The sequence below is a fragment of the Poromitra crassiceps genome (genome assembly GCF_964638095.1).
Source record: "Poromitra crassiceps genome assembly, chromosome: 9".
NCBI lineage: Eukaryota > Metazoa > Chordata > Actinopteri > Beryciformes > Melamphaidae > Poromitra > Poromitra crassiceps.
The window spans coordinates 18,000,805-18,008,304 of NC_139630.1; the positions used below are offsets into that span (position 1 = coordinate 18,000,805).

General features: G+C 38.8%; 1 pseudogene across 1 annotated transcript in view; it reads left to right on the plus strand.

Moving 5' to 3' along the window:
* The window catches only part of LOC310781998 (dihydropyrimidinase-related protein 5-like), a 70,027-nt pseudogene that overhangs the window by 50,687 nt on the left and 11,840 nt on the right, over nucleotides 1–7,500 (plus strand). Inside the window, exon 6 of the transcript in view lies at nucleotides 3,176–3,334. The product of the transcript in view is annotated as a dihydropyrimidinase-related protein 5-like (transcript). The remainder of the gene's footprint in view (nucleotides 1–3,175; nucleotides 3,335–7,500) is intronic.

The following is a 7,500-nucleotide window of genomic DNA, read 5'->3' on the forward strand; positions in this document are numbered from 1 at the left end:
TGATGTTCAGCTCCCATTTCAGATCTTGGCTGATGATGGTTCCCAAGAAGCGGAAGGACTCCACAGTTTTGACTGGGGAGTCACCCAGGGTGATGGGGGAAGGTGGGGCTGCATTCCTCCTGTAATCCACAATCATCTCCACTGTCTTTTGGGCATTGATCGAGCTCCAGGTTGTTTTGACTGCACCAGGTCGTCAGGTGGTCGATCTCCTGCCTGCACGCAGACTCGTCACCATCAGAGGTGAGCCCTATGAGGATGGTGTCATCGGCGAATTTCAGGAGCTTGATGGACGGATGGCTGGAGGTGCAGCTGTTGGTGTATCTCCGGTGGTGATGGTGCAGGAGTCAGTGACGCATCCATCAGTCTCCTGACAATCCATTTCTTATGTGAACATGCAGTAGGGATGCTTTTATCCGATATGCCAATATTAATAATAATAATATATTTCCAACTCTTTTGGTTGATTGCTGATGCCGATATATATGAGGACCCCCTCGAAAATGAGATGGTGCATCTCAAAGGGTTTATCTTCTAATACAATTTTGAGGTGAAAATATTATACATATTTCTTATCACCTCATTTCAGAGAACATCAAAAGTCTCTCCTGTAGTGGAATCAACACATTATTTTGCCTACTCTTATGGTGATGGCCCACTGGCAGATGCAGATAAAAATACAATGCTTTGTAGTACAAAGCATTGTATTTTTGTACAAAGTTTGTACACATTCACTTGGCAAAATAAGGAAACGTATTCAGCTTAGCTTATGTAGAACATGCCGGCGTGCCGGGGACATGGCGTCAAGCATTTAGTCAAGCATTGAGCATTTGGGCATAATTAAAGGAGAATTCCGTTTTTTTACACCTCTGACCTTATTTCAGCTTAAAATATGATGTTTTACTCACCCAGAAAACTTTGCTTTCATTCTGATCACCAGAGAAGATATTCAGGTCTGAGTAGAGTCCTGGAACTGGCCAAAATGGGCGTCGTACACACTGCAAATAATATATGTTCTGCAATGTAACGGTTCATATCCTCATTATATCTCGTCCATAAATTAATGTGAATCCGTCTAGTCTCCTCCGGGCTGCCTCGGTTTCCTCATCCGGGGTCTGTGAATCTAACGCCCCCAAGTCCCACTGAAGTCTACTGAGTTTCCTGCTGACTCCTTTGTCTACCTGGCTATTGTCTATTAATCGATTAGTCAATCTGCATTTTTTTTTATAAACGATTCATTGTTTAGACAAATCTTCTCTAACTTTTTAAAAATTCTCTTCTTCCAGCTTAAATGTGAATATTTTCTGGTTTCTTTAGTCTTCTATGACAGTAAACTCATTCTCTTTGCATTGTGGACTGTTGGTCAGGACCAGAGCCATGTACTGTATATAGAAGAGTCGCTACATCTCCATTCACTCCAATGGACCAGTTTTTTACTCTCAAGAGTTCCAGGAAGTAAGGTCCTGGATTAAGCAGCACTGTCGAGTTGCAGCAAAATGGACAGTTTGTGTTGTACTCTGAACGTTTTCTTTTTTCTTTTCTTTTTTCCAAATTGTACAGCTTAATTTTAGCATTCAAAAGTAGCGCGAGACCCCTTCCTGGTTGTTCATTGGCTAATGAGTCACGCATTTTGGTCCTCCGCTGACGCCACTCTCTCTCTAAATTGCTCTGGTCAGGACAAAAGAAGACATTTTGAGGACATCATCTTGGGGTTTGGGGAAAAGGTGATCATGTTTCACCATTTTCTGACATTTTATAGATCAAATACTAATCGGGAAAGTAATCGACATGAAAATAATGGTTAGTTGCACCTCAAACACACACACACACACACACACACACAGACACACACAGACACACGCACACGCACACGCACACACACACACACACACACACACACACACACACACAGACACACACAGACACACGCACACGCACACGCACACACACACACACACACACACACACACAGACACACACAGACACACGCACACGCACACGCACACGCACACGCACACGCACACGCACACGCACACACACACACACACACACACACACACACACACACACACACAGACAGTGATCAATGATCTTCCACTCTTCATACATGCACACACACACCCAGACGAGCAAGAGCCTAGGTGCTGATGCTGCGGATGGTTCTGTCTGGTTTCTATGGTAATGGAGAATCTGAGATCTAACTGGCTGACAGAGCTGTCAGTCACAAAGAGGCAGAGGCCCCGCCCCCGTCTGAGACTCATCTGGAGGAATGAGTTCACACACTGCCACAGGCAGACTGCAGGGTCGCTCAATTCATGTCAGATTTAGGTTTGAAAGGATGGAGAACGAAGCCTCTATTATGTCACTGAATTGCAGTTAAGTTGAAGAGCATTTTTCTTATTTTGCCCAGTGAATGTGCACATTTTGAAAAGCAGTGTATTTATGTCTGCATCTGCCAGTGGGCCGTCATCATAAGAGGAGGCATAATAATGTGTTCGTTCCACGACAGGAGAGACTTGATGTTCTCTCAAATTAGGTGGAGAAAAAGTGCGTGCAGTAACGGCAATCGGCCAAAAGAGTTGGAAAATATTGACATATCTGATATCAGCAAAAAAAAATCCAAAATCAATTAAATTCAAAATGAACCCTAAAGCATTGGGAAAGCTGTGGTGTGTTTTCAAGATCTCTCTGTTTCTCTTCCCGTTCCTCGCCGCATTCAATAAATGTTTATCGGCCTCTTGGCTCATTTCCCTGTGGTTCAGTCTCCTTGTTGGGGGATATTACACCACACGGGGTGATAGCGAGCGCGTCTGGCTGTGGACGGAGCGTGGGGGGGGGTGGGGGCTTCACGCGATAGGCATGGCCGAGCAGCGTTATCTGCGTCCTCATGGCGACATAAAAGTGCCATTTATGACCTGGGCTCTGCATAGTGTGTAACTGGTCACTGTCTCTGCTGCTGTCCACTGTATTTATTTGTCTGTGATAAACAAGACGTGTTGATGTGAATAACAGTTCATAAAGAAAGAGCATTGTTCACTGTCACTATGATGAACACTGTGTGTGTCTTTGTTTTACAATGGATTCATTGTCCCCTAATCAACCTGTTATCTCTCTCTCTCTCTCTCTCTCTCTCTCTCCCTCCCTCCCTCCCTCCCCTCCCTCCCTCCCTCCCTGCCAGGCGGCTCTGATGGGTGGTACTACCATGGTGGTGTCTCTGGTCCTGCCTGAACAACACTGCTCCCTGCTGGACGCCTACGAGAAGTGCCGGGCTCTGGCTGATGCCAAGGCCTGCTGTGACTACGCTCTGCATGTGGGGGTGACCTGGTGGGGACCCAAGGTAAGGGGCCGGGCCGGGCCGGGACAGTACGGGGGGAACCCACTGCCCTCGCTGAACCAACCAGATGGGGGAAATGAATGTGCAACGACCGGGAAGGAACCCTTCCAGGAACTAGGTTACCACCACACATGCTCATTAGACACGTTAGGCAGATTCTGAGTCAGTCGGGGTCATAGGGCCGTTTTAGCATTCATGTTGTTTTACATCAGGTTTTCTAAAGCGAGGTCAAGATTTAGATTTAGATTTAGATGTGATTTTGATCTCAAGATTTTCCCCTGGGGTTTCAGAATGAGAATCACAATCACTTTTATTGCCACAATATTAGGCTACATATGAGGAATTCTGTCTTAGTGGCTGTATGCAGCGTAGCGGTCAATTGTAGTCTAAGCGGTGCTCGATGTCGTTAACAAGGTTAATCTAATGGTGTAAAGTTCTGGTGTAGGAGAAGCAGCTATAATACTTTAAACTAACGAGGGAAGTCCAGCTGCTGTAGCTGTAAGGTGACGTTTGATTGGGAAGGCGCTTCAGACCTGGAGGAAGTTCGAACCGATGCAGTTGATTGGAGAAATACGAGCAGATGTCCGCTTGTATTTCTCCAATCACCTGCCTTTAGGCGGGACATCCGGGACATCCCCCTATCATCACTCATTATTTTACCTGAGCTTCCCCTTTCCGTTTTTACCAAGTTTTCCCTGCTCGAATTACAGACATTTAGGCGAAAGCATTTAGAAATTGTGAGAGCCAACCGTCTGTTTTAAGAGACTACTTAACATCCTCATTCATGCTGATTGCAGTATGTTGCCTCAAGTCATTGCACAGGTGTTTTGGCTTTTCAGCCCGTTTCCTGCAGTGCATTGGTAAAGACCATATAGTTTCATTGGTAAAGACCATATAGTTTCATTGGTAAAGACCATATAGTTTCATTGGTAAAGACCATATAGTTTCATTGGTAAAGACCATATAGTTTCATTAGTAAAGACCATATAGTTTCATTGGTAAAGACAATATAGTTTCATTGGTAAAGACCATATAGTTTCATTGGTAAAGACCATATAGTTTCATTGGTAAGGACCATATAGTTTCATTGGTAAAGACCATATAGTTTCATTGGTAAAGACCATATAGTTTCATTGGTAAAGACCATATAGTTTCATTGGTAAAGACCATATAGTTTCATTGGTAAAGACCATATAGTTTCATTGGTAAAGACCATATAGTTTCATTGGTAAAGACCATATAGTTTCATTGGTAAAGACCATATAGTTTCATTGGTAAAGACCATATAGTTTCATTAGTAAAGACCATATAGTTTCATTGGTAAAGACCATATAGTTTCATTGGTAAAGACCATATAGTTTCATTGGTAAAGACCATATAGTTTCATTGGTAAAGACCATATAGTTTCATTAGTAAAGACCATATAGTTTCATTGGTAAAGACCATATAGTTTCATTGGTAAAGACCATATAGTTTCATTGGTAAAGACCATATAGTTTCATTAGTAAAGACCATATAGTTTCATTGGTAAAGACCATATAGTTTCATTAGTAAAGACCATATAGTTTCATTGGTAAGGACCATATAGTTTCATTAGTAAAGACCATATAGTTTCATTGGTAAAGACCATATAGTTTCATTGGTAAAGACCATATAGTTTCATTGGTAAAAAACATATAGTTTCATTGGTAAAGACCATATAATTTCATTGGTAAAGACCATATAGTTTCATTGGTAAGGACCATATAGTTTCATTGGTAAAGACCATATAGTTTCATTGGTAAAGACCATATAGTTTCATTGGTAAAGAACATATAGTTTCATTGGTAAAGACCATATAGTTTCATTAGTAAAGACCATATAGTTTCATTAGTAAAGACCATATAGTTTCATTGGTAAGGACCATATAGTTTCATTGGTAAAGAACATATAGTTTCATTGGTAAAGACCATATAGTTTAATTGGTAAAGACCATATAGTTTCATTGGTAAAGAACATATAGTTTCATTGGTAAAGACCATATAATTTCATTGGTAAAGACCATATAGTTTCATTGGTAAGGACCATATAGTTTCATTGGTAAAGACCATATAGTTTCATTGGTAAAGACCATATAGTTTCATTGGTAAAGACCATATAGTTTCATTGGTAAAGACCATATAGTTTAATTGGTAAAGACCATATAGTTTCATTGGTAAGGACCATATAGTTTCATTGGTAAGGACCATATAGTTTCATTGGTAAAGACCATATAGTTTCATTGGTAAAGACCATATAGTTTCATTGGTAAAGACCATATAGTTGCATTGGTAAAGACCATATAGTTTCATTGGTAAAGACCATATAGTTTCATTGGTAAAGACCATATAGTTTCATTAGTAAAGACCATATAGTTTCATTGGTAAGGACCATATAGTTTCATTGGTAAAGACCATATAGTTTCATTGGTAAAGACCATATAGTTTCATTAGTAAAGACCATATAGTTTCATTGGTAAATACCATATAGTTTCATTGGTAAAGACCATATAGTTTCATTAGTAAATACCATATAGTTTCATTGGTAAGGACCATATAGTTTCATTAGTAAAGACCATATAGTTTAATTGGTAAAGACCATATAGTTTCATTGGTAAAGACCATATAGTTTCATTGGTAAAGAACATATAGTTTCATTGGTAAAGACCATATAATTTCATTGGTAAAGACCATATAGTTTCATTGGTAAGGACCATATAGTTTCATTGGTAAAGACCATATAGTTTCATTGGTAAAGACCATATAGTTTCATTGGTAAAGAACATATAGTTTCATTGGTAAAGACCATATAGTTTCATTAGTAAAGACCATATAGTTTCATTAGTAAAGACCATATAGTTTCATTGGTAAGGACCATATAGTTTCATTGGTAAAGAACATATAGTTTCATTGGTAAAGACCATATAGTTTCATTGGTAAAGACCATATAGTTTCATTGGTAAAGAACATATAGTTTCATTGGTAAAGACCATATAATTTCATTGGTAAAGACCATATAGTTTCATTGGTAAGGACCATATAGTTTCATTGGTAAAGACCATATAGTTTCATTGGTAAAGACCATATAGTTTCATTGGTAAAGACCATATAGTTTCATTGGTAAGGACCATATAGTTTCATTGGTAAAGACCATATAATTTCATTGGTAAAGACCATATAGTTTCATTGGTAAGGACCATATAGTTTCATTGGTAAAGACCATATAGTTTCATTGGTAAAGACCATATAGTTTCATTGGTAAAGACCATATAGTTTCATTGGTAAGGACCATATAGTTTCATTGGTAAAGACCATATCATTTCATTGGTAAAGACCATATAGTTTCATTGGTAAAGACCATATAGTTTCATTGGTAAAGACCATATAGTTTCATTAGTAAAGACCATATAGTTTCATTGGTAAGGGCCATATAGTTTCATTGGTAAAGACCATATAGTTTCATTGGTAAAGACCACATAGTTTCATTGGTAAAGACCATATAGTTTCATTGGTAAAGACCATATAGTTTCATTGGTAAAGACCACATAGTTTCATTGGTAAAGACCATACAGTTTCATTGGTAAAGACCATATAGTTTCATTGGTAAAGAACATATAGTTTCATTGGTAAAGACCATATAGTTTCATTGGTAAAGACCATATAGTTTCATTGGTAAAGACCATAGTTTCATTGGTAAAGACCATATAGTTTCATTGGTAAAGACCATATAGTTTCATTGGTAAAGACCATACAGTTTCATTGGTAAAGACCATATAGTTTCATTGGTAAAGACCATATAGTTTCATTGGTAAAGACCATATAGTTTCATTGGTAAAGACCATATAGTTTCATTGGTAAAGACCATACAGTTTCATTGGTAAAGACCATATAGTTTCATTGGTAAAGACCATATAGTTTCATTGGTAAAGACCATACAGTTTCATTGGTAAAGACCATATAGTTTCATTGGTAAAGACCATATAGTTTCATTGGTAAAGACCATATAGTTTCATTGGTAAAGACCATATAGTTTCATTGGTAAAGACCATACAGTTTCATTGGTAAAGACCATATAGTTTCATTGGTAAAGACCATACAGTTTCATTGGTAAAGACCATATAGTTTCATTGGTAAAGACCATACAGTTTCATT